This window comes from Grus americana, chromosome 9, assembly GCF_028858705.1.
Source record: "Grus americana isolate bGruAme1 chromosome 9, bGruAme1.mat, whole genome shotgun sequence".
NCBI lineage: Eukaryota > Metazoa > Chordata > Aves > Gruiformes > Gruidae > Grus > Grus americana.
Genome location: NC_072860.1, coordinates 26,931,505 through 26,946,573, shown reverse-complemented (window position 1 = coordinate 26,946,573; position 15,069 = coordinate 26,931,505). Strand labels below are relative to the sequence as shown.

At 44.2% G+C, this 15,069-nt stretch overlaps 1 long non-coding RNA gene across 1 annotated transcript; it reads left to right on the top strand.

Moving 5' to 3' along the window:
- The first annotated feature begins 2,020 nt into the window (after positions 1-2,020).
- Positions 2,021-4,560, top strand: LOC129210045 (uncharacterized). The gene is made up of 3 exons (XR_008578291.1): positions 2,021-2,670; positions 2,778-2,922; positions 3,420-4,560. It is a non-coding gene; the product is annotated as an uncharacterized LOC129210045 (long non-coding RNA).
- The last annotated feature ends 10,509 nt before the right edge of the window (positions 4,561-15,069 follow it).

Below are 15,069 nucleotides of genomic sequence, written 5' to 3'. Positions count from 1 at the left end.
AATAACTGCCAGCAGAGAGCTATCCATTATAATCCCTGCAGTGATCTCTTCTTGGGGTCTGTCCTGTGTCATTGCCTTTCTCCTGTTCTTCATATTCAGTGACAAAATGAAGGGGAAGAAAAGAAAAAGCGGTAAATGATTGAAGAGAAAACAGTGAAATACAATTTTTCTGTTTACACATTCACTAAATATTTAAATGAAAAAATCTATTTTTAGATACTACAGGTTTTTTTCTGTAAGTAATATTTTTTCCAGTCATCTCAATTCAAGTGTATTAGATACAGTCCAAGTAGTTACTGTTCTTCTGCATAATAACAATCTGAAGAAGCTAAAATGCTTGCAACTATTTTTTCCAGCAGAAATAAACCTGAATTTTGCGGATACTGAAAGTTATGAACTTGATGCGTGCAATGAGGCAGAATGCTATTTTTTTTTTTTTAGGCACTTACTCATTTAGTGGTTGAAAACAAGAAGTGATGGATGAACAGTACAGTTTTTGAATAAATATTATTCCATTTCCCTCAATAATTCTTGACCTACTGCAAAATTTCTTGTTGCAAAGATTAGGTCATTAATTATATTTAAAAAAAAAAAATAAAATCCCATTACATGTCCTGTCTTTAAAGAAGGAACATGTGGAAGTGTAGAAGCTTGGAAGTAATGGTTTTAATTTTCACCACGGCTTTAATGCTTCACGAAAGATTTGCTTTCTGTCACCACAAGGCAGACGATGCCCTTTGCTTTAGAGGAGTGCAGCCAACTGTGGCTTCTGTTTAAAGTTAGGAGTTGCTGCCGTTAAACAGCTCTTCTAACACGGATGTGTTACTGATATCTTCTTTATCCTGTTGGTGAGGAAAGATGCAGCTGCCTGGGTTGGCGAGAGGCACGGTCGTGGTTTCTGCAGGTTGTTCCGGGGGTGCTGCGCTCCTGGGAAGTCACTCAAAAAGCCGGTGGTTCATCCAAAGCGTTGGCTTCAGCAAGACCGCGCTCATGCATGTGAGAGAGGCTCATGGGTGTGCAAGAAATGACATGGTACGTGGTCGAGGTGTGCCAGACGTGCTGTTTGCACCAAGCAGTGCTGCTCTGTGCGCTCGGTCCCATCTCTGAACCCAACGCTTGTTGAGATGAGAAGACCATAGTTTGCTTGCCATCAAAAAGACACGTTTGAAGAGGTGTCCTCAGCGCCGTGAACCAATAAATGTCTCATGGGCTACAGTGCTGGTCAACAGGATGCCGTTACGAGGAACAGCATGCCTGTCTTGGGATCAGTTTCAGGAGGTCTGTCTCTGTGTAAACACAGTCTCTGGCATTTTCTCCTTCGCTAGGAAGGACATAAGTTTCCTTCTGAGACTCCCCAGGACTCCACAAGCTTTAATGCACATTAAAAATGCATACGTTTTGGATTCCTGCTTCATCACCTTGTCAGCTGCTATTGAGCTGCCATGGGGAAGGGGAGGGATGGTTCTGCGCGTGTCAAGCAGTCGGCTAAAAATGCCTCGGCTCTACGGGGGGTGCTCTGAATGAGGGCTTTGCAGTGCAGCACTAATCGCTTTGGGAGGAAAGATTGAACACTCTTTAGCTGGGAGGGAAAATTATAAATACAGATATCAGAGCAAACACATTTTTGATGACAGAGGCTTTAAGACCCCTTAGAGGCAAGAGATCCAAGTCATGATAGGGTGCACCTTGTCTCTGAAATTAATTGCAGGGCAAATGAGAGGGAAGGCTAATGTCTATGGAGTCCTTGGTGTAACATATCATTGCTGAATTCCTGGGAAACATGTAGCACTGTCTTAGTAGTGAGCTTCCAAAAAGCTAAAAGGATTAGATTGAGGGAGAAAGAAGAGATAAGAATGATTAGGTAGCTGAGGAGCCCGGTGGAGGGGGTAATTGCTCACTGTAGTTGAGGAGGAAGATCAAAAGAACTTGACATGACTACTTGACATGACTGCTTGACTTAAAACAGTGGGAGGAGTTATGGAGAGACTTTAGAAAGAGTAATTAATAAGGGAAAAATTTCTGTCTGTTTTGTAGCTGGAAGAGGTTGTTTAGACATTTAGTTGGTCCAAAGACCTTTTACTCTTTTTCCTATAGAAAGGCAATTCACCGTCCCCTCCAGTCATAGGTAAGAATTTGGTGTAGGACAGTTTGGCTGCTTGCTCTTGCCAGAGGAGCAAGTCACGCTTTGTGGTGCATCAGCTTATGGAAGACCATATCAAACTACATGCAAACTACTAAATTATTATTTATACCCTAATTACTTATTGGACCAAAATTATAGAATTGGGTAGGTTTGAAGGTTGGAAAAGAATGTTACAAAAAAGATGGGGGAGAGAAAGTTCAGGAAGAGGCATACAGTGGGATAAAACTTCTCATTGACACTTTCAAGCTGTGGAACTGCCCCGTGAGAGTAGCATGCTCAATTAAAGGCTGGAGTTCGATGTGCTTGCTTATGTTGAGTAAGCACTCTGATCCTGTTGATCACAGCGTTTAACCACCGTAACGCTCTCACCTTGCCCCTTTCACAAAAATATGTTCAGATCCTGTCACTGAAGTATTACTTGGGAGTACGAATGCTTCCCTTGGTGCCATCAGCTGTTCCCTCAAACGAAGCCAATATGAAGAGCTTCCAGTGCTTATTGCCTGTGTCTGGAAAGATCTTGTTTGAAGGTAGATTGCTTTAGACATTTTCCCTTTGCAATGTAAGAACTTGCTGCCTTTGAACTCTTTGTCTTCGCCGTGTCCTCCTGGCTGATGGCACGTATTCACCTCTGTAGGTTTGGACCACTGTGGTCTGCACTCGTATTTGTGTGTGCTGAGGCATGGAGATGGCCCCAGAGCACCCAGCCTTCTGCCGTTGTCTCCTCCCAGCTCTGAACAGAGGGTTTCCTAAACGGTTTTCTAACAGCAATGAGTGAGAAGGTCAGTGAGATGTGCCCTGCACCCTATATGTGTGTATGGATGTACATACATACACCTACACAGAGAAATCAAGACAAAGGCCTTGTATGTATGTAGATGTCTGTGTTTGTTTATGCCTATAGATACACATCAATACGAACCAGAAGTCATCCTACAAAATGACTTCTGTTCCCTCTTGGCAGAGCTTCTGTTCTATCTTTTTCTCTGTTCATTCTTTTTTCCACGGCAGCCACCACGCCATAAGAGCTTTCAGAGACGAGTGTTGCACTTCGGGCTGGATGGGAGGGTAATGAGGGACTTGTGTAGGGCTCCTTCTGGAGGTGAAAATCAAAGGAATAGCTAGCTTTTTATTTCCCCAGGAAAGGATTTATGCACATTGTTCAGAAGACAAAGGCAGATCAGTAGATTGGGGATGATGATGGTATTTGAGATCATAGCTCGACTTTGGATGCTTATTTTCCTTTTCCTTTTTTTTTTTTTTTTTAATGTGATAACAGAAGAGCCGCTTTTCTGCAATCCTGGTGCAGAGACAGAGGGTCGTGGCTGCATCTACACCTACTCCCTTCTGAGGATAAAGCACAAGGTGACTAACAAAAAGCTGTATCACCCACTTTTTGGAGCTCGAGCGCGCACCTTCTCGAAAAGCCTGCAGAGCCTAATAATTCATTGCACATTTTTACAGATCTGACTTGCGTTTTTTCTGCTGTGGCAGAATGGACAAGCCGGTGCTCAACCCCCCAAGTGATCGGGGCTTCAGGCACAGGTCGGGGTAGGCAGCGGGCACCCAACAGCATCCGCTTCCCAAACTGCCGCCCCAAGACCCCCCCATCCTGGAGGGGTGACAGTGCTCGGGGCGAGGAGCCGCCGTACCTGTCCTCAACATGCATGGGGCATTGTGCGAGCCTGCCTTCCTCCATCCATCCCTTTGGATTCAGTTCCCGCACAGCAGCAAGACCAGGGCTGTATTACAAGCATTTAAAATTGTGAAAAATTTTGTCGCATGCATATGTATTTTTAACGGCTTTGAGTTCGGTTTTGGGGGTTGAAATTGGTTTCCTACCCAAGGTTTCAGCGCTCTGCTTGACTCAAGCTGGCCTGGGAGCCTCGACTGGCATTTGCAGTTACAGCATTCTCAGTCGACAGCAGGAGACCATTTGCATGTTTTGCTCTCATTCCTTCCATCTTCGTGTCTGGAAAGCAGATCACTTTCTGGGAAACGGTAAGTGGCACTGAGAACAGCAGAATAAAGAAACTGGGGGCAGGTTTTCTCCGTTCGCAGGAAAAAGTTAATAAATGATCTGACAGGATGGAGTGGTATGAACATAAGTCCCTTTTGATCTTCACTGCTGGCTTACAAATCATGTGAATTTAAACAAACTCGATTATACCTCAACCTATTAGTGATACGTGCTGTTGTTACAGGTCTTTTGCATTTCTGTTTATAAAGCCCTATTTAACATACAACAGTCAAACTGTCATCAGACAGCCAGAGATTCATTGTTCAAACCACGGTTCATCACATATCTTGTATCTTCCTAGACACTTCTAGGTTTGTATACGAATCTTTATTGTTCGCTAACGAGAGTTGTGGGGATTTGCAAAAGTGAGATCTCGTTCACCTTGGCATTGATGAAATGTCAGTAGCAATAAATACAGCACTTGTTTCCTTAACGAGTTAAGATACAAAGGTAAAATAAAGAAGCTGTCACAATTTTTTTTGATACATGAATTAACTTGTTATTTAACGTTGCTTCTGTACGTTACCGTCCATGGCAATTTCGGTTCGGAAGCATCCATAAGCATTTTAATGCAACCCAACGCCCAACTATCTCTTTCTACAGAATGAAGCATCTATTTTTAAATAGAGTCTTCCATTTAAATTCTATCGATATTTGGTGTAACCACAGATTGCCCCTTATCTGTATATAATCTTCAGTCTGTTGGCTATGGTACTTGAATCATGTAGTAAATTTGAAAACAATTAAGTATTGCTATAGCTGTTAGACGATGTTGGTCTTCTGTGCTTGACTTTGGGGAGACTTTACCGCTTTGTCCGTGGCTCTCATCCAAACCCTTACAACAGATGATTTCGTATATAATTTTTGTGAGGGATTGTTCAACAATACAGGCACAGCAGGCTAGTCTGATGGTGAAATGATAAAACAGTCCCCAGAATGAAAATAATAATAATAAAAAATAATCCAGGGCTCTATAAAGAAGAAGCGGTTGTACTGAGAAAGGGCAGATTCTTCACTGTAAATATCAGAGCTGGTAGAAAGTCAAGACTATAGTGGGTAATATGCCAATTGTTAATTTTAAACAGGGCTTTAACTACTTGGCACTCCGTGCTGGTTGCCGCTCAGTGTCCTGGGGATGGTGGAGGTTGAGGGAGATGCTGAAGAACGTGGCTGGGAGCAGGTCCCTGCCGGGCAGGGGCGGGGGGCCAAGCTGGACAGCCCTGGAGGTTCTCATCTACTCAGAAATTAATTTTTGGGGTAGTCACAGGGGAGTGTGAAGTCAAAAGTTAGCATTTTAGAGTAAACGTGGAAATCCGTGGCTTTAACTTTAGTTAGGCTTTAGGGGTATGCGTTATTCAAACTGCTGCTGCGTAGAGAATATGTTCAATAAAATGGTCAGAATCCTGATGAGGATAAGCCTGAAGGAAGCTCAGCTGTGGATCCTCATCCAGGTTAATAGCATCGGCCTCACCTCTAGCGAGCTGTGATGTGTTTCCTCACAGTTCGGAAGCTGAGCTGGCTGCAGAGTCCGTACCGTACCGTGGTAGTGTGCAATGTCTGCAGCAGAGCCATGCTTGTGTTTTGGACTACTGCCGTTAAGTGCAGATGGAGGTTTATTACCATTTAAAATAACAATAGGATGAAGTGAGAGTTTATCTGGGGGTTCGTTATTACGTGCTACCATGGATGGAGAAGTATCTCGCTGCAGTGCAGCAGCAGGACCGCACAATGGCTTTTGTCCCAGGATGTTTCATGGTACGTCGTGAGGCGCAACCCGACGCATGTCCTCCTTGGCGTGTGACTTATTGAAATTCATTTGACAGAGGGAGAAGAGGAGTAATTTCAATTAAGGTGGACAGGAAAGACAATTAGAGAGACTGGATCTGAACTCACATTAATTTGTGGGTGTGTGTTAATTTCTACATTTAGTGCTGCGGCTTACCCTACTTCGTTTTCCCCATCACGCCAAGGAGCAAGTGTTGAGCGTGATGCTGGGCAGGGATGCGGGAGGCGAAGGCACCGCGTCTCGGCCCCGGCGGGGTGCGAAGGCAGCAGCGAGCCTTGCCCGGGAACTTGCCTGCTGGGGGGACCTGCGTGGTCACTAGTCGTACTGTGTGCAGGGCTGGTGTCCGGCTGGCGTCTGCGGAGGTGATAGGGCTTAATAAAACGTGGTGGGTTTCAGCAGCGCGCCGTCGCACCGTGCAGGAGTACGTGCGTTTTTGTAAGCCGCTGCTCTGCTTGGTGGAAGCTGCTTAGCAGCAGGTTACAACTTGGGATCTGAATTTTAGTTCAAGGAATCAAAAGAGGCTCGGGGGATGTCCTAATTTGAGATGATTACATGTTGTTGAACATCAAGCGAGGTTTGAATTAGAAAAGATGTTACGACGGCTCAAAAAATGTCTTATCACTATTTTTCTAAATTAGAGCAGAAATTGCAAATTTTCCCCGGGTGACGTTTAATTTAAATAAAAAAATAATAAATTCAAAGTTTACTCATCTATTATTCTGTAAAACAAGGTGCACTGCATTGCTCACATCTGGCTTTGCTCTGATTGTATTAACGAACTTGTTGCCAGTGTAATACAAACACGTTGACGGGCGGGCAGAAACCTTCCTGCCCCGCGTGGAGCTGCGGCCATGCGGCAGGAGATTTTGCTTGGAAGGGGAATTCAAAATGAGACGTTTGTGGCTAAAAGTTTGAACCCCTATAGAGAGGTGCTATGTTTTTTATAGGTTTATATGCAAATCAAAATACTCTATTTTCACCCAGCTGAAATGATGATTTTTTTTTTTTCTTAGCCCATCACGTAGTACGTAGTAACGGATTGCCTCTAGGAAAAACTATCAGTGTTGTGGTGTGAAAGCAGTCTCTTGCATTAATCCAGACTGATCTATATGGATTAATGTATTGATTTTAGCCTTAAATAATGGGAGAGTTTCTTGCAGGGGTGATGCGTACGAAGAGATGTGCAGAAGCTGGTGGTGCAAAGGTCTTTGTTCAGTTTGCTAAAACTCATTATGGTCTTTCTTGCATAATCTGGTATTATGCAATTTCATTAAAAAGAAAAGTTGAGTATATCTAAGGGTGGTTCCTATAATTACTGAATTTCTTTGAAAACTCAATTAAGCAGCCATCTGGCCTAGGGATTTTATTGACCTGTCACTGGCTAATTATGTTGAAAATTTAATCTTTTATGATTATCATTAGTAACTGCCCAGTGCTCTGAAAAAACCTTTTTGTCTCCAAGTGTTGCCATCTTTAAATTTCAGAAAGTAATGAGGGGAATGTTTTTATAGCATTAGAGGAAATGTTCTCTTAAGAGTGAAATCCAATATATTATAAATATAATTGAAAAGCACAGCAGTCAGGAAATGTGAAAGCTTGTTTTTGAGAGCCCTGATTCAGAAAACACATGGAAGGGGTTGAATATGCATGTTCTTTCCCACAAAAATATCTTGAGACCGCGGGATTCGGGGTCGGTACTTTCTGTGCTTTGGCAGACAGGGATGTCCCGTGTCCTTCTATGTGTCCCTTCTTCACAGAGTGTGTCCAAGGTCGTGCAGACGTCTGCAGGCTAGAAATGAAGCCAAACCTGCAGACCAGTGTTTTTGGGAAGAACACCGTTGGACTGCGGTTGTCATCTTGATTTTGTTTCATGCCTGCATGCTGTCGGTACTTCCCCACGGCTGCCAAGCCCTCGGCCCTTTGAGCGGCACCAACTATGTGAGCATCGGCAGATCAGCTTGACGAACCCTTGCGTGGGAATAATGAATCTACATGTGAAGTATGAATGGAAATTCAAAGTATGCTGAATTTTAGGTGATGGATGAGAGATGCCCAGCCTGCCTATTCTGCCGGAGCTGCCGCCCAGGGATGCTGGAGGGACGTGCCACCACTCTTCTCCTGTTCCCTGGTCTGGGTTTTGTCTGTGTGAGCTCCTAACACCCCTTTGGGTTGTAGCCTAAACACGCGTATCAAATCCTGCCCAAGGGGAGTGAAACCCCACTCACGTCCTGGAGCTGGAGAACCCAGGCGTGACTCTCCCTGCCCATCCAATACATCCCATCTTACAGCATCGCTGGGTCAGCACAGATGGTTTTGGCTTTGGGCAGAGTCTGACCTGTCCCCATCAGTCACCAGGAGACAGCGTTTCTTGTCTGGGACACCATCTGGAAAGCTCCATCCCCCCTTTCACTCCTTTGGCTCTGATGATTTTCCGTCCTGCCCTTGGAGCCCATGAAGAGTTCCTCCATCATCTTGCTATTAATTATGGATAGTATGCCAACGTTCCTGAGTGTAAACCAATTAAAATAAATTACATTCAGGTGGGCATCAGGGCATATCGCTTTCGTTTCCCTGAAGCATCCTCCCTGGGGATTTTCTCTGCCTGTCTTGCATGGAGAGCTTCCCGTGGCATCATTTTAAATGGGATATTTCCACTCTTGGTTATTCCTCAGCACGTGCCTTCTCTACCGCTGCCATCGTTTTGGAGGCACATCGATGTGAGGCAGCTGATAACCATCACTGTAGAGCCTGGGACCGGCTGGGTGATAGAGGAAGTTTTTATGTTGGGGCCTCCACAAACAGGTGGATTGTGGCAAATTATTAAGCAAGGAAAAATATTTTCCATCCCGCTTACCCTTATCCAGACAGATGCTTCTTCTGTATAAGCAATAATTTATCAAAGGAAAGTACTGTGCTAATCTAGTATCATTTGGTAAACCCATGTTGCGTTATATCCCATTGTCCAGCCTTTTCTTGCCTTTTAAAATCTCTTTTGAAGTCCCACGTATGTTGGAGGTCAGACTATATCAGGTCCCAATCACTTTTCCTCCGTGGCTTAGAGATAAACTGTGCATTTGAAATTCTTCGGTGGAATAGGTGGAAAGCCTCAGTTTACCAGATAACAGTAGGAAGCATTGAGTTCTGGGCTTGGTTTAGGATATATTGGATTAAAAAAATGTTTACCTATTAATGACTTCTTATCCACTGGAGTCCTTTAATATCAATTGCTATTACCAAAGAAGTACTATTTTATCTGGGTTTACAGTTAGCCTTCCTCCATTGGCTCCTTAGTGCAGCTAATTTAGCAAAATTGCATTTAAATGAGTCCCTGATGAGAGACCCAGAGTTCACATTTTTCTTTTAATAGACACGTTAGTCTTCCTGCATGCTAAAATTCCATAAACGGCTCTTTACTCTTCGCATGCGAGACAGCTATTATATATCAGCCAGTGCATTATATTCCCGGCCTCACCTTGGGGAATTACCGAGTAGTCATGGTGCTGCTTTGAGCTGAAGGACGGGCTTTTTAAATTGGATAATTTATATTTATATAGTGGTTGGTGTCCTTTATCAGAGACGTCTTGTAAAAAAGCTTCTTTCAACAAAGTTAATTTCAAAAAATAAATTAATTCAATACAAATAAGATTATGTCTTTCTTCAGGCTGAAGCCTTTGAAAGTTAAATTGTTTTAATTTTGGGCTTGCTGTTGGCGGCCTATTACGTAGTCCTGTGAAATCCCGCAGTTGATCCGTGAAATACTGTAGCTGGTGAAAATATTGGGATGTTGCAGGGATTCTCTCCTCCTCAACCTCAGTCTGACTTCTGTGAACACACCTCTCTGGCTAGAGGTGAAAAAACGTGTGAGCGCGGTGGGTAACCGTGTCCTTTCTCTTCGGGCAGGGGAGCTGCAGGTGGCAAAGCCAGCTGGAATAAAAGGAAGGAAGCCACAAAGTCCTCTGCAGGGTTTTGCACCGTTTCACGTGTGAGAAGAGCATCTGCTCTGCAGGCGAGTGGGTCTGCGGCAGCTCTGGTGCTGGTTTAGTAGCAAAAGTTTTAAGCCTAATTAAAATATTCCTCTTATTCCTGCCTGACCAGTAGAAGTCTGCAGCTGCTTTTTGGTGCTGGGAGGAAAAAACCTTGCTTTTCTCTAACGAGCTCCTACTCACAGCAGTTTGAGCTGGATTCTGTGCTTTGTGGGGTGGGATATTTTCTGGGAGTTTAGCGCAGTGATCTCAGCGTGGACCCAAAGTCGGTCCCTGAACCAGACCCACCTGTGCTGCAAGAACCAACCTTTACTGCAATATTCTTAATTCGCTGCGTGCTCTGATGAGCGAGAAGAACATGGTTTGGTCCTGATTACTCAGGTGCAGGCTTTGCCTTGCCTGCAGGAACGTGCAGAGGAATTCGCCTTTTATAGGTGAAGAAAAAAATAGTTGGGCAGTTGCCATCCTGTTTGCACGAGAAGAGGGGCTTTGCATCCCCACAGGACATATTTTTTTTCAGATGGCCCTTGGCAAACAGAGGCAAAATGATCTAAAAGGGGCAGGTTGTTATTTTTATTTTCTATCTACAGTGGCTTACATTCAATTTAGTAAAAAATTAAGAAATAACGTCAATGAAATATCTTTTTCTTACTTGTGACTACAACATCTGTGCTATTGATTTTGCAAATCTATTCACAAAGTTCTCATTGAAGGCAAGGTGCGCTCTATTCTGTAACATTTGCAATTTTAGGGGCGGGGGGAGTTTTTGCCCCAGAAGCTGTGTTTCTGATGCACGTGAGAAGGGTCACCGGGGGAGGACGGAGGGGTGATGGTGGGACGTAATGGTGATGCGGGACGCTGGGGCTGGGCAGGAGACAAGCCTGTGTCCCTTCCTCATGCCACGGACACGCTTCCCACAAAATCCAGGCTTTGAAACGGGAGTCTCACGTCGGCGCATCAGTTGTGGAAAGAGGCGCCCGAGTCCTTCCTTACTCGAAAAACACAAGTGAAGGCAAAAGGTGGGTACAAATGCTACGTTTCTGTTAAAATTAATTTTATTTGTGACACGAATGCCATATTTGGCACAGATTGGCCATGTCAAGTCCCCCTGTACCTCGAGGTCACCTGAGCGGTCTCTCAAGGAGAAAACGCTTAAATTGTCTCTGTAACGTCAAAACCTCTCGGGCAGCTGGTAGAGCTGCAGCAAATGGTTTGGCTGCTATTCCTTGCCCAGACAAAAGGGAGGTATGGATCAAGAGAAGTATTTTATGAATTCCTATGAATTTTGTTTCAATGCTTCTGGTTGGGAAAAATTCTACACAAAAGGCTTAATTTTGATATTTTGAAGGAAAACATTGATTTATTTTGTTTTTTCCTGTTCCCAATTGTTTTATTTCTAGTGTAACCATCCTACAGGTTAAGTGCTGGTATTGACCGTGGAGTTCTCGTGAACCACGTTAAACTGGCTTTGGCAGATGCTGATGTCTATATTAAAAAAAGAAAATACGACAACATCCTGCTGCAAAGAGGGACTTTGCTGGTGTTGCCTTCCCTGCCCGGTGGGTTTCTGTAACAGCCTCTGGTAGCCCTTTATGGTTTAGTTACACGTTGCCACCAGGACGATTTGTTTGCAAGGCTGGTGCCTGCTGCTGCGTCGATGTCGAGATCTTTGCGGCACCGTGAAGATGACGCCGATTCCCGCAGCGCAAGGAGCGCCGTTTGCAGGGCACAAGCTCTGCCGCTTGGCATGTGCTCCCAGGGAATGCAGATGAATCTCCCCTGCTCCTTATTTGAGGGGTTTCCTATATATCTGGAGTACCGTGCTGGCAGCGGGGCTCCTTGTCGTGGTGCACCTTTTGGAGGAGGCTCCCCGTCGATGCCCTCCAGGCTCCTGCAGCAGCGCATCAGTCAGGTCCAGGCGCAATTAGTGATAATCCAAGGTTTTACGTTGTTTAGACTGATGCAATCTTTTAAATTTTATAAATCAGGAGAGACCATTTATCTTATTCCCCAGGCACCACTAATGACTAATTAAAAACCATAATTAACTGGAGCAAACCCATGAGAAATTGCAAGGCAGCGGAAAGGCAGCTCCCAGCCACCTGGAAGAGGCTTTCTCCCCGCACTTGCACCCGGAGGGCTGGCCTGAGCAGGGGGCGGACAGAGGAAATGTAATCATCTTTTTTTACTGTTTTCTCACAACATAAAGGATTAGTATATAAATAAGATGATTAATTTGTCCAGATGAATTTTAGCTCAAAATTCAGAAAGGCTGATGCACTTCAGTTGATAGTACTAAAGCAGTAGAGCCAGCGAGCAGACCTGCCCTGAACGGCGGTGGATACCCACACACGTATACGATGATGTATATACGCAGTTATTCAAGGGCTTTGTCTCTCACCAGCAGCCAAACCCTCACGACCTTTTATTAATGCACCACTAACATTTACCCACACACAAGACTTCGCGCTCCCTCGCAGAGCTTTGGTCTTTCAGCTGGCTGTAATCCTGCCGCTCCTGAAGGCACGGGCTGGAGAGGGCATTTTAAAGAACTTGCATCACGTCGGTAGGAAACGGGACGGTGTTTTCAAGTTTTTCCATTCATTCCTACTTCAGAGTGACAGATGCAATGCCTGGATTTGATCTAAGCTCTCTGGGAGTCAGTCAAGATTGGGCTTTAAATGAGCAAGGGCATCTCGCCGAGTAGCCTATGGAAAGACAAATGTATTTTCCAAGCGCTTTCACTCGTCTTGCACGGTGCAAGGACGTTCAAAATAAACATTTTTTTTTTGAGATAAACGAGTTTCTAAAATATATCATTCTCTCAAAGTACTGTCAATCATTGCTCTGGAAAACTTCTTGAATGAAAAAAAAAAAAAAAAGCACTGTGAAGCTTTAAATAGAGCAGGATTCACAATAAAACCAGAAAGGGGAAGTATAGCTGAAATAGGTCTTGGGCAGGTTAGTTAATTACGAATGACAGCTAATGAAAGGGAGAAGAATGACAGCACTGAGTTTAAAGAGGAATTAATGGGAATCTGCATTATTTCTGCTCCTTTTCCTGGGCAGGCTGGGCTTTCACCGTGCTGCTTTGCTCTGGGATCGTAAAGGGGGTTTTGTCCTACAAATTTGTTTGTTTTAGAAAGGAGATGTTGAAAATGTACCATTATTTCAAAAAATGTGGAGACTATAGTTGGACCAATAAATATATAGCAGACTGAACCAGGAACAGTATCGGGGACATGGCTTATAAATTAGCCATGGTATTAGAAGAATAATTAAGCAGTATTTACTTACAGTTATATCCAATAACTTTTTTTATGCGGTGATTAATTAAATTCTAAGATTTCCTCATAGTCTCCGCATATATTAAACATGGAAATTAATTTTCTCCAACAACTCATTAAGGTCCTGAAATGCTGTGGATTCCACTTTAATCAGTTATTCTTTACTTTGCATTGTAAATCTTTACATGCACATCAATCAGAGCTCCCAAACAGAGCCAGTGGGGAGCTGCAAATTATGGCCAGAGCTGCTGAGCTCTGCTTCTATACAGCAAATTCCAGCTCTGTGTCTTTTGAGAAAATACAACCACTTCCCACTTAAACCATTACAATTTTTTTTTTTTGAACATTGGGTTTTAGTAATCTACCGGGTTCGAAGGGGGGATTTCACACCGCCGAAACGCAGGCACTGAAGTCAGCCCCTGACGTGGGTGGGAGCACGCAAAGTCATCTCCGGGTGCTTTCATGCCCAAATCCAGCATTTGTCAGGCGTTCTTATGTGGAATGATTTTATTTTAAAATAATTGTTTAATCATAAAATCTTATTCAGTTACACAGCTGCTTCTATCTCATGCATGGAATAGGTGATTTCTCTGTTTTCATCCAGACGAGGAAATCTGAAGTAAAATGGGAGGTCTGAGAGCGATGAGTCCTGGGGGAGCTGGGATTTGGGCTCTGCAGCCTGGGCGCATCGCATCCTATCAGAAAAGGTGGGGTCCGGTATGTACCGCTTGGCCCCCTCAATCCCCTTCCCCAGGCAAAACGGGAGATGACACCAGTGTCTTCATTGGTGCGAGGAAACCGCATTTTCCAGGCTTAAAATGAAACCAGCTGCTTTGAAAGGAGTTACAGATTCATCCAGATACCCCCACGTGATAACGCCGCAGCGAGCCGCAGCCAGGATCCGTTTCTGTTGGATAAATACGTCTGGAAGCGACCGAGTGCGTGCGGGATGAGACAACTTCTGCTTAGTACAATATTTGAATTAGACAGTTCAATAATTGCATTCTTAAATATATTAAAGTCTGTTTCTTGAAATTTGGTGAAGGCTGTTAGAGCCGTCCAGTAGCTTTTGTTTGGCTGTAGTATCTAAGAGTTGAAATCCCAGACAGATACAGTACGAAGAGATTGCTGAAAATTTCCAGCAAGTGTTTCTGCACTAATTAGCTCCCCAGAGGTATGAGATTTGAGCAGAGGGAGCCAGCTTTGCTCTTCTTTTCCATTGGCATTCAGGGAGAGTAGAGCTTAAAATCTCAAGCCATAGCTGATGGCCATAAATGATTAACATGCTATTTATAGGATACCATTTCTTCGGTATACAATAGGCACGTTTTAGACATCCCTTCAAGGCTCTTAAAACCAGATTACAGCCAAAGACTGCTTGTTAGGTCCAGCGCTGGTCAAAACAATTCAACATCTAGCCTTACAGTCTTGTGAAGATGTATTGGCAGAGCAGATACGACACACATCCCGTCTGATGATGTCAAGGACAGACCTTACAAATCCCTTTTCTTTGACAGGTGACGGATTGCCCTGTCCGTGGCTCGGGAGGAGTTGCCTGTACCGCAGATACGCCCCGGAGAAGAGGGGTGAGATGTGCCCAGCTCCTGCCCTGAGAGCTGGGGATGCCAAGGGGCATCTTGCTCCAGCCGGACCACCCTGCTCCAGCCGGACCACCCTGCTCCAGCCCTGCCCAGTCAAAGCACCGCGGCTCCTGAACCACAGCAGAAATACAGTTAACTTCAGCAGATGGGAACTGCTTCTTTGGAAAAAGCTGGTTAAACCATATTGTCCCTAGTTTAATTATATGTATATACATGTATGGCTGCATATATATTTAGTGTTAGCTCTGTAGA